At 31.2% G+C, this 19,965-nt stretch overlaps 1 pseudogene; it reads right to left on the bottom strand.

Moving 5' to 3' along the window:
- Positions 1 to 9,289: 9,289 nt before the first annotated feature.
- LOC149176579 (ribosomal RNA small subunit methyltransferase, mitochondrial pseudogene) lies at positions 9,290 to 11,993 on the bottom strand (annotated as a pseudogene).
- Between the last annotated feature and the right edge of the window lie 7,972 nt (positions 11,994 to 19,965).

Here is a 19,965-nt window from a genome sequence, read left to right on the forward strand (position 1 = left end):
GTAAATTATGTGCTTAGTATACGAAGCATGGAAATCCTTGGTTTGGGTGGCTGCAAATTTCTACAAGGATTAGTACCAACAACAAAAGGAATTGGAATAGGTAGCACTATGTTGATAAAGCACTTGAGGAGCAGGGCCATTCTCGGACACTCATATCCAATAGTGTCCACTGATTTTGATGAGCATGCTATGACCAGTATGATGGTTTTGAGGTAGGGATATGCCTTGGTTTTTACACTTTTCGATGTGAGGAAACATTTCGAAGGGATAGATCACCTAGGACAGGGGATATCAGGGAACTTGGAAAGTAAGTGACTACACCAAAGGGGGTGGCTTCATTTTCCGAGGGACTGTGTAGTAGAGAAGGGAAGGTGAGTGATGGATTTTTCTTTTTATTAGCATTACCAAATGGAATTAGATGCACATTGGGAGTGTTCCTTGGAACAATGAGTCAATAAGTATTCACTGAGAGCACAAATGGTGTAGGGTTATAGCATTGGAAATTGGATGGAGGTTTGATTTTGGTAGTGGATTATTTACTTCTTGGGAAGGTGGTGAATCTTGGTATTACCTTGAGGGTGGAGGTGTCATCATCGTGTACTTTTATTTTTTGGTTGAGAAAATGTGCATATGTGTATATCTATATATTAATGTAAATTCTCTATCAAGGTGGATGTATAAAGATCCATAGACAATATGTTTAGTTGTTGGTTGAAGAAAATTTTCATGAGCATATGTGGTTGATATTGTAAATACTATAATGAGCTATGCTATAAAGCTCCAATAAGCGGTATGATGGCTTTCCTTTTCAGCATGTTGTTCACTATAAATACTGCAATGATCTAGCTTATAAATTTCCATGGGAAGTATGTTTTTCTTTTCAGTGGTTTTCTTGGTTGTGGGTGTCAGAGAACATTGAGGAAGGTGTACCCCAAAGGAAGAGGGTTTGGTTATAGGCTCGGGCTAAACGTTCATGTCATAAAGCTTAATAAAGGAAAAATAAGACCACGGATAAGGGGCACTTATTCCAAGCTTAATGTTGGGCAAAATATCCTATTGGAAATCTCTTGATGTCTTTATGGCTAAAGGGAAATTGGCAAAGGAAATGACTAAGGCTTTAGAAAGGAATTAAAAGAATTTTTGGAACACTATTTAACAAAATAAAGGAAATTAAGAGAAAAATAAGGTGAAACATCACACGTTGCATGTGAGGAGGAAAATGAAGGTAACTAATGGAAAATTGAAGAGAAAAGAGGTATTAATGAAAATAGGATCTTGAGGATGAGTTAATTGTCGTTTGTGAGTTTAGTGTTAAAATTTTCTCAAAGAGGAGAAAGCACAAAGAGGATAAAGAAAGTAACAAAGAAAGGAAAGGAAAATAAAAGAAAAGAAAGGCAAAGAAAGAAAACGAAGGAAAGTATCAACGAGCTTGAATGGGAATACCTACATGCAACAAATTGCATGTGTGATTTCCCAGCTAGTTTTGACATGCATTGTATGTGTATGTTTGTATGTGGTTATTTTGTTGTCATTTCCATGGATTTTCTCAGGATTCGAAAATGGACTTTAGCCTATCTTCGCAATTTTTAGATAGCCATGGTGTGATGGTATTTTTCCCACTTTGAGCTTTGGGTTGCCATACAATTTCAGAATTCGAGGTGAGTGGGTCTTAGGAAAAATCTCGAAGGCCTAGGAATCACTTGACTGGTAATGGAAGCATATATGGTAAAGCCTATGGGTGGAGAGAAGAAACTTACTCAAGGACGGTGAAGAAATTTTGAGGCATCCAATCTGGGTTTGGTTTTGTGATGTTAGGAATAGTTTAGGTCAGATCACAGTATGGTGAGGGTGAAGGTTATTTAGCCTCTCGATTCCCTTTGTTGTTTATGGTTGGCTTATCCAATGAGATCCCATATTAAAGCTTGGAATATTGCATGGGGGTCATTGGCTGAAAGAAATATTTGGGTCAGCCAATCTATGGTTGGGTGGAACGTGGAAGTCCCAAACGAGGTTGGTAATTTACTATGGTTAATAAACGCTAAGTTTCTCTTGCTTTTGATAAGGAAATTTACTCGTTATTATGTGGATTTAATCACTATTCTCTTCTCATTATTTATATAGTTATATGTTGTTTATAAGCATGGCTTTATGATAGATCTTAGTCATGTCTCTTTTCATGTTTTCACTCATAACTGAAAAAATCATGAATGCAATACCTAAATAGTGTTAAGGAAACGAATAAGAGAAGGTAGTGACACTTCTTGTTAAACATCTGATATCTTTTCAGTTCCTTATTTTCAAATTTGCATTCATGACCTATAGGTTGCAAATGTAGCAAGTGTTTGACATAATTTTAGTCTTTGTTGGAGATGTTCACATTAACTCCTCATTCGAGGTTTTTGTCTACAAAAATTTTCTTCATGTAGTTTACAAGTTCTTGAAGTTTCATATGTTTTCGAGTAGTGGCTACACCAAAACCCTACAAAATCACGTTAATTCTCACAGACGCTGGCACAATACTAGCAAAAAGGGTCATAGCCACACTCAAGCATGTCTATTGGAGCGGTTGGGAACCCTTAGTTTCGTAGAGGCCTTGGCAAGGAAGCGACTCAACCTCTAGGTTTAGGAAAAGGTGATTGGTTTGAGGGATTGGACACCTCAAAGAGTTTGGTTACTCCTCTGGGTCTTGTGGCGCCTAAGGGAAGTTAGTGAGGTCTAGTTTTGTGGACTCAATTTCATTAAGGTCATCTATAATGTTGATTCATATCATAGTAGCCCCTCACCTCAGGTTTAACCAAGGAAAGCTGGTGAAAGGGGGTAGATATGAGAGGAGGTGACGTTTACAACTCCCATATCAAGCGAGAGAAAAATGTAGATAACATTTGTCTGCTACAATATAAAGATACTTGTCGTTTGCAATGACTTTTACCTTCCCCACCACACTTCTGAGCTGCCAATAGAAATTCGAGCATACATCATACTAAATGAGGGTGCCCATTGCGAACCAAGTCCCATATCGTATGTTCATCCACCTCGTCTATATATATATATATATATATATATATATATATATATATATATATATATATATATATATATATATGTATATATATATATGTATGTATATATGTATAAACTAAATTTAAAATATTATAATAAATTTAATAGAATCATGCATATGTGTTTAGTAAAAATTACTATCGAAACAGGGGAAAAAAATAAAAATAAAAAATAAAAGAAGAAAAGGACTAAAATATAAATAAGAGTTATATTTGGAGAAAAATTATAATAGTAAAATGAATAAACAAACATACATATCAATTATATATACATATGAGTCTCACTTAGTATATTATATTATATTATATTATATTATTTTGTTATAATCCTATATTATATTATAAGTTCTATTCTATTTATATGAGTTATATTCTCATTTATGAAAAGTTATACGCGAAATATAAATTATGTTATTTAATATGGATATTGAAATATTTTACCTTGTTTATTAATATATATTTTTGTTATTAACAAATTTTTGTTATAAATATTAAAGGTAACCTCAACATAAAATGAGTTTGATATCATGTAATACTAGTACAACTACATTAAAAATATTAATGTGGTTGATATAGTTTAAGGTTTCATAGTTATAACTAAAAAAACTATTGGAACATGAAAAATGTCTTACTAATGCATACATTTATCTTATAAAAAGGTTATGGGTCAAATTTAACTAGAGAAAAAAAAAAGAGTTAATGTCTTATTCTGAAATAGACCATTTTACTAAACAGAATTTATTTATACATAAATGAATGTTATAAATAATAATGAGGAAGTTATTGTGGAGGAACTTATTAGAATTGGAATAGTTTGAAATCCCTAGTAAATTTGTGGGTGGGGAGCCTATAATTTTTTTAATTTATTAAATGTAATGGACCATTTTTCTAAGAAAAATTTCCTTATATATAAATAATGTTATAAATAATTATCATTATTATCCAATTTGGTGTAAGAAACCCCCTTGTTTGTGGGACAAGCCAACCACCTTCGCCCAACGATTTGATTGCTAAGTCTACAAAGGTATACATACTCTACCCCCATCTCATTTTGAAGGTGTCACTTTTTAGGAGGAAACACATTCTCTACACCATTAGGCCCACTCATGTTGAGGAACTTATGAGGAAGCAACTTATTAGAATTGGAATAATCTCAAATCCATAAGAAATTGGTGGGCTAGGAGTCTAATTTTTAAAAATTATTAAAAGTCAATGCAACCTAACAAACTCCATAAGGCATTACAATGGTTGATGAGCATTGACATGAAGCATATGCTAAGCATATTCCCTTGAGAATCAATCTAGGCCCACAATTTAAAAAAAGGTCAACAAATCCTCATTCACCTTAAGTTGAAATAAGAAGGCTTCAGAAATTAATAATCCTTTTTTATATAGTTTCAATTAATCTGTGACTCCATATGAAATTGACTTAAAATTATTCTCCAAATTCAATATGTTATTTAATCATTCACATTGAATTTTTATGTTATTACTATGTTGTAATTTTCTTAATATAAGTATTATTTTGTTTTTATTTTTTAATGTAACTCACTTGGACATATCTCTTTAATTATCGGCTATAGAATACTTCTAAACCAAAAATATAAATGAATGAATTACAAATCTACATAAAAAAAAAAACCTCTTAATCAAATAACAATTCTCTTTTTCTTTATCTATATATATATATATATATATAGAGTTATCATAAGAATTCTCTTTTATATATATATATATAGTTTATTAGAGATTTTTCGGCGAAAATCACATGGAATATCATTTGTCGACGCGTTTCGAACCAAGTAGTGTGGTTCATCGTCACGACAAGTTGAAGAAACAGATCCAGCTTAGCATGATAAATAGTCTGAGCAGAGTCTCCAATGCTTAAATTGACTAACGGCTAATTTTGACCTTAGGACCCACGTCAAATTCTTATTTATTATTATTATTATGGAAATAAGTTAAATTAGGTAAAATGGTTGGTTTTAAAAACGGAATTTATTTATTTATTTAAATTAAAATTTATATATATTTATATATATATATATATATATATATATATATATTAGGTTATTAAGGTAGGATTAATAATTTTAATGGTTGGTTTGATAATTTACTTATTTATTAAATAATTATTATTGGTATTCTACATACATATATATATATATATATATATATATATATATATATTTGGTCCCAACGAACGTTAATCATCATCATCATCATCATCATCATCATCAATATTAATTAAAATCATAAGTTGACTAGTATTTTTATTCAATAATAATTCAATGGTTAGTTTATTTTTATGGAAGTTAGTTAAAATATAAAAATAAAATAATTTTAAGGTTAAAGATGTAATATATATATATATTCTATATTTAAAGTTATAATATTTGGTTATTAAGGTAAAAGTTATGATTAACGGTTAGATTAAAAAGATAATTTATTTTCTAACAAATTTTTACTTTATTTTTTTTAGATATTATAAAATCCTTTATGTAACTCATTTTCCATTTAATTATTAATTAACTTATAATCTTTGATAATACTTTTTTACTTTATTTAGGCATTTAATTTATTCATATATTATTTGGTCCTTTACTTAACTAAAATTCATTTTAAATAATATTTAACTTATAATTTTTAATAATATTTTTTGAACTTAATACCCTTTAAAATTATTTTTTATATATATTCTAATATTATTTTTATATTATATATATATTTGATTATTAATAAATAAATTACTTAATTACTTTCTCAACCTATGATTAATTTATATATATTATTTTAATAATAATTATTAAATAATTTAAATAAATAAATAAATTATCTTTTTAATGTAACCGTTAATCTTAACTTTTACCTTAATAACGGAATATTATAACTTTAATTATAGAATATATATATATATATATATATATATATATATATATATATATATATATATATATATATATATATTAATAAATAAGTTAAATAAATAAATAATTACATCTTTAACCTTAAAATTATTTTATTTTTATATTTTAACTAACTTCCATAAAAATAAACGAATTTATCGTGACGATGAACCACACTAGTTGGTTCGAAAGCCTCAACAAATGGTATTCCATGTGATTTTCACCGAAAAATCTCTCATAACCATTGAATTAGTATTGAATAAAAATACTAGTCAACTTATGATTTTAATTTTTATATATATATATATATATATATATATATATATATATATATATATATATATATATATATATATATATATATATATAATACCAATAATAATTATTTAATAAATAAATAAATTATCAAACCAACGATTAAAATTATTAATCCTACCTTAATAACCTAATATATATATATATATATATATATATATATATATATATATATATATATATATATATATATATATATTAATTTAAATAAATAAATAATTCCCTTTTTAAAACCAACCATTTTACATAATTTAACTTATTTCCATAAGAAAAATAATAATTATAATAATAACATTAAATTAATAAATAAGAATTTGACCTGGGTCCTAAGGTCAAAATTAGTCGTTAGTCAATTTAGTCAAAATTAGCCGTTAGTCAATTTAGCCCTTGGAGACTTTAGTCAGCCTATTTATCATGTCAAAATTAGCCGTTAGTCAATTTAGCCCTCTAGTCATATCATGCTTTTCTTCAACTTGTCCTGAGGATGAAGCACACTAGTTGGTTCCAAACGCGTCGACAAATGATATTCCATGTGATTTTCGCCAAAAAATCTCTCATAAACTTGATATATATGGATGATAGAAGCTACCTCTATATATATATAGTTATCATTGAAGTATTTTATTTATAATTTGTATTTTACACTTTAACATTGTTAATAAATATGTCAATAAAATTCTCTCTATATAAAATTACTAAATGTTTATACACTTATATATTATCTTTACTTTAATATTATAAATTTATATTACTCTCATTCAGTGATCAAATTTGAAGGGCAGGTCTTAATTTCATTTAGAAGGGAACATATTCAAGTCGCACTTCTATAATGAAAAGCATAAAAAAAAAGAGCAATTCAATTGACAACGGTAAATGGTGGAACAACAACCCCATGGATGTTGTATATAAGGCAGGTCTGATATGAGCCACAACTAATATATCGAATGCATTTACCATTAATGGATAAAAAGGAGACCTATATTCCTGCTCCAGTTTAGATAAGGATTAATTTTGTAGGAAATTTTTGTGACCAAAATGTTCAAGCCAATATACAAGTAGCTCAATCAAATTTAAGTTTATTGCATGAACAAAAAAATTTAGTAAAATTCTAAACAGGTTTAGGATTCAACAAACGAATGTACAAATGTGTATATGTTTTTGGTATCTCCTTTTTTAATATGAAAACATACCAGGAATTGGGAATCCGCAAACAAATCAAATCCAGTATGTTAGGAAGCTTGTTGAATGCGCTCCTCTCCAAGCATAAATCGTGCTTAAACCTTGCTTGAAAGTCGTTTGCTGAATGATGAATCTATGCTCCTCTCCAACTTAAATCATCATCAAACCTTGCTTTAGGCAACCTTCAAGCACAACCCAGTGAAATTACAGACCTAATACATGACCCATATTGACATCTAGTCGCTCTCAATTGAAACTACCAAATGTAATGGTATCAAGGGGTAGTTGTGACATAATAATTAATAAGAACTTCTATCATATGCACAATTAAAAAAAACAACTCGAAAAGAAACTGTTGTTTTTGAAATGGGAACAACTACCAAATGTAATGGTATCAAAAGGTAATTGTGACATAATAATTAACTAGCATTTGCATCAGATGTTGCAAAGGAAACGCCGTAAGGCATAAATTGAAGAACACAAATACAACACAAGATTACTTTGATAAATAATAAAAATATATTGACCACTCAAATCAATGCCCCCATTAACTGGAACCACTTAGTAGACATATCTATCAACATTAGGATTATACACAATGATCAAGAAATTTCCCATATACAAACAACACCTTCCACAACAACCTTTTGTCACGTCCACATTTTAAAAAATGCCTTGGAACATGATTGGAATCTCCCATATTGTCTTCTTCATTATACAGATAAATCTTCCCTATTGCTATTTTCATCATGAATATTGTTAGTTCATTGTTGTAAAGTGTTAGTGTGTTAAAATATACAAACAGCACGTTCCACAACAACCTTTTGTCACATCCACATTTTAAAAAATGCCTTGGAACGTGATTGGAATCTCCCATATTGCCTTTTTCATTACGCAGAAAATCCTTCAATCAAGTCTTGTGTAATGTGCAAGACTAATCTTTGTGGGGAAGTCACCGTTGTACACTATGATCCTTTAGAGCCTTTCAGGATTTTAGACTCTCTTTCAAAATGTTGGTATTTATATTGGGGCCTACCTTCTAAAGAGTGGTTGTTACCGACGGAGTCACAGATGAGGCTTTATTTAATGAGCAAGGAATATTTTCCCTCGTACTCCAACTTTAGAGTAAAAGACACTAAAAAAATTATGCAACTGAAAGTGATCCATCTTCAAGATATTTTTCCTGTCAGTTACGAACAAAATGTTTAAAACCTCAGTTCTGCGAAGAACTCTGTTAAGCTGGAATGTAAGAGTTTGCCTTGTATTTGACAAGAGCTTGAGAAAAACTTCGCAGAGGAAATCGTTCAATAGGAGGGTTTCCTTTTCCCTTTTTCAGTTATATCTGTGATCATGAGTTTCCATTAACCCACAAGTTTCTTCGGATCAAGGACTGATCCGTGAGTATTGAAAACTGTTTTCAGCACAAATTCACCTTAACATAAGCAGGTTTCAGTCTTTTAACATACATCTCATAAGTCCTGACTAATGAGACAACCGACTAGGCTAAACTGCTGAAACCTATGTGATTCCATTCTAACTAACTTGAATGCATGCTGAGACGAATTAATTCAAGGTAAAATATTTGCAAAAACAATAGTTCCCAGAAGAAAAGGTTTCAAACATGTTGAAGAAAATAAATATGAAGAGATCGAAAAAACATAACTAATTCATATTGAAACGCCTGTCTGCTTAAAGTATTGCTTGCAAAGAAAAACCGAAGATGATTCGTCCTTTTAACTAAAAAGGAAAAATTCCTCCATTTGCTCATACAATGCAAATGTACCTATACTGTTTGTTGAGAAATTGCTGCCATCCATGCTCTAAATGCCTTTAAAGAAGGTAATCTTGGGGAGCAAATAAACAATAGCAGGGATATATGCCTTCAAGATTAAAATTGATGAACAGGAAGATTGCACCGAGAGTCTTATTCTTTCTGGTGAAACACATCAGAGTGAATCTATTCCATTCACTCAAGTCGACTGGAGGAGGCCATGCCCTTGGTTCGATTCTCACAACAGAAGAATCCACTTTAGGGCATGGCGTAAAATGCCTCTTGCTCACATCCATAAGGAGCTTGGTACTAGCCAGAAGATCCACATTGACAGCCAGACGATTGAAAAGGGAATCACTAGGCTTTGCCACGAGGCGGTGGCCAAATTCCTTCTGAAGCATGAGGGTGGCACTTCGAAACTTGGCCATGGTGGACAAAAGCTTGAAGATGAGCGGAGATGATATCTGGTAAGGTATATTGGCTACACATATGTCAAAAGTTGGCAAGTCTGTTCGTAGTATGTCCCCTCGCACCAACTGTCCATAACAGAAAAGAAAAAGGAGATAGTGATATTAGAGAAGAGCAACTTTGATTTATCATAATCCCAAAAATTAATAAGGTATCACCAAAGACAGCAATCACAAGGAACAAAAAAGGAATTGCAAGAGACAATTACGAAGACATCACAAGGGAACCTGCAAAGCACATAGCTTAGGCTAACCTTGCAGTAAACAGAATCTCTTTCCAGTGCATTTTCCTTGTAAATCTGGCAGAAATTTTGCCAGAATCTTGGAATTACAGGTTTGAATTGCATAAATTTAATACTGAGGTGCCCAATTGGACATAAGGGGGTAGGGAATCCATCTGCAACATCAAATTTGCAAAAAGAAGAAGTGTTTTATTGCCAAAATTGGCATTTTTCATTGCCAGACAGAAAGTGCAGTACGTTACAAGATTATGGCTTCCCAAAGCACACAGGTACTTCTAAGCATCATTAGATTGGAGAAAGGTAGTAACTGAAGAAAAGAAGGCTGCTATCACATAAGCATGAGGACTTCACCCCATAGCTAGTTTTCATCACATAGGCATGAGAAATTCACCCTAAACCCAGTTTTCAAATTGGCAAAGATTTGAAAAAGTTTTAATGTATGTGGTATCTCACAAATAAACCTTCTTCAGTATTGTTGTCAATGTAGGATTTTTTTTTTGGTTGATGTTTCCAGTTTACAAATGCAGCAAGCGCACCCTTCTCCATTATGGGATTATCACGATGAACTGAAGTCAGGTCATGCAGAAAGCATGCCCATTTCCATTATGTGAATATCACAACGAACTATAGCAGGCTGACAACAGATATTCGAAAACATATGTCTGAGTGATTGTGGCAGAAGACCTACACCTTGCCCCATCCACATGGAGCCGGAGCCTGAGCTGCTACTTACACAGGTGCATAGAAGCAAGAGCTCATGAAGGGAAAACATGTCTCTGAGGATTTGAAACTTGGGGTGGGCATGAAGAGTCACAATCCATGTGGAATTGACATATTGTTAATGAGGTAAATAAGGTGAATGAATGTAAAAACAAGATGCAAAGGAAATTGGAACTGACCTCCAATCTCTGAGCCATTTCGGTCCCCTTTATGTGTTTGTGAACTACTTCGATCATTCGGGGATCGATCTCGACTGCGATGACTCTGTGGGCGGCCTGCAGCAACTCTAGGGTTAGATTTCCAGTACCCGGGCCGATTTCCAGGACGGTATCGCTTTCTCTCATGTCCGCTTTCTCAACGATGGACTTGAGAACACCGGGATTTGTGAGAATGTGGGATTTGTGAGAATGTGCTACATGCTCAGTACAGCCTTGGGATCAATCAACTCCACCCACAGACAGTACAAGAAAAGCCCGCCAACATGGTTAGTGGGACGCATGTAGCACTAGAGAGCCCGGTTCAGCTGCCCTGATGAAACTATTCGATCCATCAAATGAAACGCCCAAACCGTTTGGGCAACCCTTTTGAATCAACGATCAACGGCTGAAATTGTTGCAATCGTCTAACATATAATCGTGTGGCTTACATGATGACAGGTAAGTAGAGAGGGAAGTAGATTTCAGAGGGAAACGCCGGCGTAATAAGAACTTGCATCATATGCACAATTAGAAAAAACAACTCAAAAGGAAACTGTTGTTTTTCAAATGGGAGTTTCTAAAATGGGACTTAAGTTTTAACATGAAAAGAAATTTACAAATTCAACATTCCTAAAATTCCAATTTTTTCATTCCTAAAATTCTAATTTCAGGAAAAATGAAATTTAAAAAAAAATTGACAATTTGACAGCACTTCTTAAAAAATTTTAAGATATTATTCCAATTTTTTTTTTAAATGACAAAAATGAATTTTAAAATTTTTTTTGACTGGTAAAATTTTCTTCTTACTTCTCTGACTTGCCAAAATTTTCTTCTTACTTCTCTGACTTGCCAGAGACCCTTTGAAGGGCTCTGACGTGTTCAATTTTGATCCCTGCTCTCATTTACATTTTATATTTTATGACAATATAAATATTATAGACATTTTAAATACAACTAAATCAACATATAACTCTCTTTCTATTATAATATGCTATAATATTATCATATTACAATATATTATTTCAAAATAAACATTTACTTATATAATTTTTTTGCCTACAATAACTTAAAATTAATTATTATAATATTTTATATAATTCTGTATAAATATTATAATTTTTTTTAAATATAACCCATTTAAAGCACTTCCCCATGTCCTATTGTTCACAGTGGATTTGTGGTGTTAAAAATTGAACAAATTTTAATATTGATCCAAAACTGAAATAAGTTATGAATAACAGAAAAAACGGTTAATGAAGAAGCGTGTTCCGTCCATGGAGAAGCTTCTCGGTTCCTGCGACTCAAAGATTGTTCTCATTTTGAAATCTCGGCTGCTTGTGGAAATCGCATTGGAGCGCCCATATTTTCCCAGATCCTTCTGTGAAGAGCCCAATGGAAATGGCTGATACAAACAAATGCCACTCAAAGGTTGTTCTCATTTTGAAATCTCAGCTGCTTGTGGAAATCGCATTGGAGCGCCCATATTTTCCCAGATCCTTCTGTGAAGAGCCCAATGGAAATGGCTGATACAAACAGACAGCACAGGATACTCGTTTTACTTGTCTTTGTCATTCTATTTCTCAGTACTGCTAGCGCGATTCGATCCCTCGCTGCAGGTTTTCCCACTCGCTCATTTGTGCCAGCGTAATTGGAGAAGTACTGCTAGCGCAATTCGATCCCTAGTTCCAGGTTTTCCCACTCGCTCATTTGTGCCAGCGTAATTGCATATATCTTGTTGTAGGCAAACATCCATTATTTTTGAAAATTCAGTTATTCAACACTTTTGATATATTAAAAAAAATTCAATTATTCAACACTTTTGATCTATTAAAAAACATTGTTATGGGATCTAAATCTAAAGCAAATTTAATGAGAACATCATTCTTTCTTGTCTCCAAATGAAAATGAGAACATAATTACTCTAAAAGAGAAACAAATTCTCCGTGTCTATGTAAAGCTTTTAACATAAAGAAAACCAAAGTAATATTTCTGTGACAATTCTCTCTTTAAAATAAAGAGTTTGTGTTCATATAAAAAGAACCTGTCTCTGTTCACATGAAGGGATACTAGTAAAAAATGAAACCCTGTAATTTAAGACCTGACATATCAAACAGGCCCTGTAATTTAAGTATGGATTTACTAAACAGAAACCCCATAATTTAAATATTGGCATATTAAAAAAAAACCATAATCAGGCGTTCGTCACACTAAATGTTACACTCAGTAAATTAATTAACCAAAAGTTATGGAAGAGCCATGGAGGTTAAGAAGCCTGGCTAAGAAGGAACTGATATTTCTAGATTTACCTCTCAGGTCACCGAAGGGGGAAACTGTGAGCGGTTGTAGAAGGGTAGTAATCAAACAAAACAAGAAATGAGTATGCCGACATGCAACTGTATTATGACTGTAGACGCGCTATGAACTATATCTACCGGTGAAAAATGGCAACTGTTTCCGGAACTTGTACTGAAATATCAACATATATTTCAAAACAAAAAACGAAAACCCATATAACTAAAGTATCATCAATAACTCAATGAGGAATAGCATGAGGATTTAACCCTTTAATTCATTATCGTTTGACAAAAACCTGGAGTAGAGAATGGTATTTTTCCTATTAAAACTTAAAAACAAATATATAGCGCATTCCATGCCACAGAGAGATGGAAAAACTAGTGAGAACCCACCACAGAGTAATGTTAATCAAAAGAAAATGGTAGCTGAGCGTAAAATACGGTTTGGAAAGCCGTAGAAGCTGTCACTTCTTGCAAAGACAGAGTTCAGTCCATTAACTAGTAGAGTTCAGTATCAACTTAAAATCCCTAGCTCGCAGCGGAAAGCCTAAAAGTCATAATAGAAACAGTTCTGGGGTCGTTCTCTGCAGCGGTAAAACCCCAATCAGTCATATAAAACCTCAGTGGTCCATAAAGCACCTAGATGTCAGAACCCTCGGTTGGAATCACTGAGGAAGTGGGCTAAGGGCACCCATGCTGAGCCAAAGAGTGACCTGCAGAAAGACCAAAAATGTAATATTAATACTTGTAAGCAAAACAAGCTGCAGCGTAACAGAGCAATAGAGTTTCCAAGAGAAAATTAGACAGTAAATGATATAAATTGAGGCTGCCTACAAGTCTGTGAAATAGATAGGAAAACTGTGGGAAGCTGCGACCAGTAAAACAGTAGAATGCGAAAGGAAATAATAAGTGAAATACCGACAATAGACTCATATTGTATTTAGCAGAAACAGAAAAGAGGACCATCATAAGAAAACCCTGTTAACGCAGAAAATATACCTGTTAAATGAACCCTGAACAATAATCAGCTTCTGAGTGGATATGGTGTCAAAGCGGACGCGTTTACTCTGGATTTCCAAGTGGAAGAGGTCGTCGGAACCCGCTATGAGCATCCACAGAGGAGTTTGCAGAGGAAAACCCTACCATTGCAAAACCCGGAAATGAATGACTAAAGCAAAGGTTAGGTCAGTTGTTTACGGAAAACCACCGCAGGCAGCGGATGATCGTGCGATGAAGGAGCATCAAGATCGACGGCTGCAACACCTCCAGATGGGGCCTACGAAAGTTCTGGAACCTTCGGGGCTAGTTAGCCACCAACCTTCAAATATTGTGGTTACTATATAGCATAGTTACCAAATTCGAGCGAATTGGCCCAAAAAATCCGAATATTCGTGGGTTCGGTTCGATTCGTCTGCTAATCTTGGAAAGAATGATTAAGTGGCCAAATATTCATCTTGTTCCACCAATTAAGGATTGGATAAAGAGAACTTTGAAAGATTGAATTTAATGCTTTTTGCAATTCTTCCAAACCTACTACCAACCAGCGGTTAAGGATCGGGTGGGAAGGAGGTATCTTTATCCATGAACAGAATTGCTCCTAGTGGACGTGCAACCCAAAAAGAAAGCCATCTATCTGGTAAAAAACAGAAATTTCTATATTACAATAATCCAAGTAAGTTTTATATTTAAAAATATCTAAATACATTGGAAAAATAGAAATTTCTATATTACAATATAATAACAGAATGTAAATTTTATATTTAAAAATATCCAAAATATATAGAAAAGATAGAAATTTTTACCTTACCAAATTTGAAATAAGGTAAAAATTTTCTAAACAATTACTGTAATGGAATTCAAATAAAAGTTTTTTTCTACAATTTATAATAAAAAATTATTTTGTTAATATTATTTTTCATTATTGTTGAATAAATTTAGTTTCCATAGAAATTAGTTAAATGAAGTTGAAGTTTTAAATTTGTTTAAAAAATGGGATAACTTTACTATTTTATATAATTATCTAAACTTTGAATTTAATATTATGATATTTCATTGTATTTAGAACTTGATTTAGTAGGTGATAATTTAGCTTTCATCTATTAAACTTAGGGCCATTTGAAATTTTGAACTAATGCAGACATTCTCTTTCCAGAAATGAGGATGCCTTTTAAATTTTCAAAGTTTATATGGATTTGTTGAAGGATAGAGACATAAATTTATTAGTATGTGGAGATCACTTAAGCCTATTTTTAATATTTAGTGTTCCATTTTTTATATAAGATTTAGTTTTGATTTTTCATTCCTAAATTTTACTTTACATATTTTAGTTTATCCCTCATTTGTTTTTTATGATCTTAAATAGGAGGGGTTGTAGCATTTTAGACAAGAGAGGTCATTGTTAGAGATAAGTAAACATGACTATTCTTGTGAGAAAAGATTTTAATAACTTTTATTTAAAAATTTGAATATAATTATGGTTCCTTTTAATTTTTAATTTTTTCAAAAAATAAGTGTCTCTATAATGCATACTCTTGAATTTTTTCCGTATTGAATTTTTGATGGTCAAATTTTTTCGGTATCGAATCGAATTCGACTTCAAACTCGAATTCGAATTTGGTAACTATGCTATATAGTTACATGTCCATACAACCTTGCTCCGTTTAATATTAATTGGCCATGTAACCTTTGCCTTTGGAAATAATGTACAATATAACAAACACATTAATGCAAAGAGCGAAATGTTAAAATTGTGTAATTGCATTTTTTATTTTTATTTTTTTTTTCTTATGGTGTAATACATGTGAGACTATGTTGTAATAAATGTGATAATTTGTAATGTGATAATTTGTAATTTAAGGTAGGAGATAATAAAGGATAATTATGCTGTAAGCCATTTTTCTTTGAAATGAATTGTCGGAGTGCTAGCAGTGTCTATTGTTCACCTTGGATTTGTGGTGTTAGATCATCCAATGAATTTTGATGGTTGATCTAAAACTAAAACAAAACTGAAAAAGTTATGAATAACACAAAAAAAGTTAATGAAAAAGCAGTTCATGGAAAAGCTTTTCTATTCTTGTGACTCACAGATTATTCTCATTTTCAAATCTAGGATGCTTGTGGAACCCCACTCTATACCTTATGGCTTTTTCTTTGCGACATAAAATGCAAATGCTAGTATAATTTATATAATAATATAATATTTTTTTTATTATTACACAATAAACACCTATGTATATAGATTCGTCCTGTTTCACATTTAACCTCCAGTATTTAGTATAGCCCGCCATAGTTGACTTTATGTGATGTGCTCTGCTCGTATTCTGCTTAAGCAGCATTAGATTTGGACTAGTGCATCATATCTCTATTTATACTTTAACCTCCACTTCTTGTCTGCACCATCTCATCTAATTCCTGTTTGTCTTTCTGGAATTTGCTTTGTTGTTTTGGTTAATATAAATGGCTTCCAAGTTCGTATTAGTGTTGGGTGTTTGCATTTTCGCTCTCTTCCGAACATCTCCCATAACAGCCACTCAATCATTTATTACAAAGCAATGTTGAAAAGCTAGGGGTTGCTCGCTTATTACAATAATATTGTATCATCTTAGTGTACTATAGCGTTGTATCATCTTAATGTCCTCTTAGCCGATGTCTAACTCTTCACTATTTTATGCTATAGAATATGTGGAGGGTTCATAACATAATCAAATATGTGATTTTATTAAATGTAATTCAAAAATAAAAATATCAAAACAAAATTAAGCGATGTTCTAAACAATTGCCTTAATCGTTTATTACTAATTGTAAAACTGTTTGATGTGTACGGCACATACAGATTGTGCCCCAGAGGATAGAGATGGTGCTGCGGATGACTCTTCCCTGTTCTGCTGCATTACCGGCCCCAATGGAGTGTGCGTCTCACGGTGCTGCCCTGAGGAAGCAGATGGTGCAGCCAAGGGGGATGTTGGTGTATCATACGGTAGTCACCGCTAGATAGAATAATTGTGCTAGGTTTCGGTGCAGCCATGGATCTATATAAAGTACTCTATTACTGTTTAGGTTTGTTTGGGAGCTAATAAGAAGTGCAATAACATTCATTATGTTAGAATATAAAGTATTCCATCACTGTTTTACGTGCAATATCATTCGTTATGCTAGAGTATACCTACTCCACGACTATTTTAGGTTTGTTTGCGAGTGAATAAGATTTACAACAGTATCCATTATGTTATGTGTTTTGATGATTGATTTGTTAAATGTTTTAATATTTATTTGCCTTTTTATAATAAGTTTTGTTTGTTCACTTGTATATTAGAGGTTTTAATAAAAGTTTTAAGGTTTATTTGTGTTTTCAAAATATTTTTGAATATATAGTTTTTTATTCAGATTCATAGGTTTTTATAATAAGTTTTGGTCATTTTGTTCACTTGTATATTAAAGGTTTTAATAAAAGTTTTAAGGTTTATTTGTGTTTTCAAAACATTTTTGAAAATATAGTTTTTTATTCAGATTTATAGGTTTTGGAAATGTGAAGTGAGATATAAATTCTCATTTTAATGTAGGTTTTAATAAAAATTTTAAGGTTTATTTGTGTTTTCAAAATATTTTTGAATATATAGTTTTTTATTCAGATTCATAGGTTTTTATAATAAGTTTTGGTTATTTTGTTGACTTGTATATTAAAGGTTTTAATAAAAGTTTTAAAGTTTATTTGTGTTTTCAAAATATTTTTGAATATATAGTTTTTTATTCAGATTTATAGGTTTTGGAAATGTGAAGTGAGATATAAATTCTCATTTTAATGTAATAGATGTATAGTTCATAGTTTTTAATTGTTTTAGGATTCAATACAAATTCATTTTAACTTTGGATTTATAGAGGGTTTATGGGTTCAAATCTCTTGAAAGGGAAAACTTCTTTTAAAATGTAATGTTTGAAGAATATTTGGTTCATTTAGAAAAACCATAAATCTAAGTTTATAGGAATTTATAATGGTTATTTAGAGATTTGATCCATTTCAATATTTGATAAATGAAAGAGATTAAAGATTAACACACACATATATATATCCACTGACAATTCAATGTTGACTATAAAAAGAATTAAGCATTTTTTTCTTTAAAGCAATTTTTTTTGAATTATTTTCTAGATTATGCATATATTGACAATGAAATATTTTATTGAGTATGACTCTTGAATTATTTTATATAAAAACATATTATCCACACTAAGATATTTTTACTATAATTTTTTCAATACATTATACATATAGTTGTCATTAAAAAATGTTTTTTAGATTGTTAATAAATATTTGAATACACACTTAAGTAGTAATAGCAAGTTATATATATATATATATATATATATATATATATATATATATATATATATATATATATATATATATATATATATCATTGAAATATTTGTCCACGGATTTTTTATTTCACCTTAAGGTGGATTTATATTTTTTAACTTTTTTTTTAATTTTTTTAATTGACAAAAAGAAAAATGATGGCCATATGTCTTAAGTTTTATTAAGGGTTGTAATACACATTTTTATTAAGGGTTGTACTCTATTACAAAGTTTGATAGGTTGAATTGAATTTTAATAAATTTGAAAAAAAACAAGACTTCTGCCATGTGATATGTTCCCACCAATTTCCTAGGGATTTGAGATTATTCGAATTCTAATAAGTTTCTCATTATTATTTATAATATTGATTTATATATAACCAAATTTTATTTAGTAAAACTGTCCACTACCTTTTAGATATGTGAATAGTGGCTTGGGAGCCGTTATTTCAATTCTAATAAGTTTCTCATTACTATTTAAAACATTAATTTATGTACAAAAATAAAATTTTATTTAGCAAGATGGTCCATTTTACATTTTACAATAACATGTGTAATTCCTTTTTCTTTATGAGCTTAAAGTTTACACATAACCTTTTTATACATGGTTAATAAGATAGATATGTGCATTGGTAAGAAATTTTTAGGGTTGCACCAATTTGTTTTGTTATATTTATCAAATTAGTTAGTCCTTTTATATTTATGAACTCTTCCGCCATATCAACCACATTAATATTTTTAATGTGGATAAATGTCACATATGAACTCATATCAATAACAAAATAAATTATTCTTCTAAGAATGAATCTAATCTGGCTCATCATTCACCAGCTGGCTCATCATTCACCAGCTATTGAGTGAGTGTGTGTAGGTTGAACAAGCAATTGGAATAAATAAGTGAGAGCTTCCCATGAAGTGTTTAAACTCTCCAAACCCCGAAACCCACCCATATTACTATCACCAATCGAGTGCTTAAGAAAAGACTAGGCATAATGGGCAGTTACTTTCGGAACTACGGCAATGAATAGAGGAAAGAATCTTTCACCATGAAACACAAGTAGACCCGTAGTAACTACCGGAGAAATAAAGGAGTAGTTACAAAGGATACCTCATAAATCAGGGAGTCATTATCCATAACCTAAGAAAGAAGAGTGGTTATCTCTCCTCCGTCACTTGTATTTTCTAAATATATAATTGATTATTCAGTTGAATCTAGAATTTGAGTTTTTTAAATAATATATTTATTGTGTAATGAAAAGTGAAAATGTAAAAAATCTTTTACTTTTAATTACTTTATCTCTCGATATAAAGTTTATATACCTTTCAAATATTTTAATTAGGGTTATGATTGTTTTCTTAATTATATAATTTGTTTGAAATATTATTTGTCAACTCTATTTAGTATGGAATGAATTACACATGGTGTAAAATGTACATTATTATCATTTCAAATTGTGGATGTC

Source organism: Pinus tabuliformis, chromosome 4_1, assembly GCF_031772625.1.
Source record: "Pinus tabuliformis cultivar Carrire ecotype Pingquan chromosome 4_1, CPIR1, whole genome shotgun sequence".
Taxonomy (NCBI): Eukaryota; Viridiplantae; Streptophyta; class Pinopsida; order Pinales; family Pinaceae; genus Pinus; species Pinus tabuliformis.